Source organism: Esox lucius, chromosome 8, assembly GCF_011004845.1.
Source record: "Esox lucius isolate fEsoLuc1 chromosome 8, fEsoLuc1.pri, whole genome shotgun sequence".
NCBI classification, from domain to species: Eukaryota; Metazoa; Chordata; class Actinopteri; order Esociformes; family Esocidae; genus Esox; species Esox lucius.
Window position 1 is genome coordinate 20,151,693 of NC_047576.1, and position 1,351 is coordinate 20,153,043.

Sequence of the window (1,351 nt, forward strand, 5' to 3'; positions counted from 1 at the left end):
GAATGACTGATCAGCTGCCTCTGAGGCCTTAACATATAATAACAACTTCCTTAGTGATAGGAACGATATTAATGACTGCAGTATTACTAGAACACCACACAGGATGCAGAGCAGGAGAACTTACAGCACTAGAATCCAAGTCCTCGTTGATTGTCACCACTTACTGCCAGATGAGGAAGCTATTGGAAAGGTTGTTGATGCTGACATAGCGTACTCTAGATTTAGACTCTTGGGCCCATTTTTTCAAAAGTTATCTGTCTGGATTTCATGCATGGAATTGGATTACATAGCAAAGATCAAAATTAATTAGTTTACTAGGCTATTCATTGATTTGAATTGGGACTTGTGTTCTATTTATTATATTTCTAAGCATTTATTCCTATCCCATAGGCAAAATCTAGACGAATAACTTAAAAACTGGGCCTGGATAGAGATGGGGAAGTGTAGTCAACAGTTCAACTAGCCTTTACTAGCTGCCCCTCTGTGTAGCCTAACCTGTGATGATGCTTTGTGAAAGGGGAGGGGGGTGAATTAGGGTTTATCAAAGAGGGAGGGTAAAGATGAAGAGGGATTACTATACGTCTGAAAGCAGTTGTGGGGAAGGGAGGGAGGCGGTGGTAAAGATCTTGCAGCAACCTGTCACCCAGTCGGGGGGCATGGCTGTGCCATGTTGCCGTCTGATTGGCTACATGGGTAGAGGTGGGGTCTTTCACCATGGACGCAGGGTTTATTGACAGCTAAGCTGGCACATTATTATGGGATAGGAGCTCTTTCCGCTGGCAGGGAGGGGCTCTGGCCCACCCAATCACTCGTTGGCAGTATGTATGTACAGTATGCATGTGTGCGTGTCACTGTCGGTGTGTCTCCACTGTGTGTGTTATTGTGTGTGTGATGTGTGTGGGTTTGCGTGTCTTGTGTGTTTGTGTTTGAAGAACCCTGATGACTGTGTGATTAGAATGAATCCCTCTCACATACACACCATTGTCTGTGCCAAGAGTGTGTGCCACGATGTGTGAATGTGTGTTTTGTGTGTGTGTGTGTGTGTGTGTGTGTGTAAGAGAGGGCAAGGGGAGTAGGGCTGAGACCCTGTCAGGAGAACGTTAGAAAACTGTGGATTTAATCTTTCTATTTTTTTTTTTCTTACGATTCATCTATAACTTGTTCAGTACTAGTCCAGTGATGTCCAAAACTAACCTTTCACCGTCAGCCATTTTAATTTACAGTTACAGTTTACTCAGGGCACATCTCAAAGTGCACCCTATTCCTAGGATGCTCTCCATGTGCGAATGAGTGCTTTAGATGTGGAATAGGGTGTCATTTTGGACAGCCTAAGACATGTTTTCAACATCAC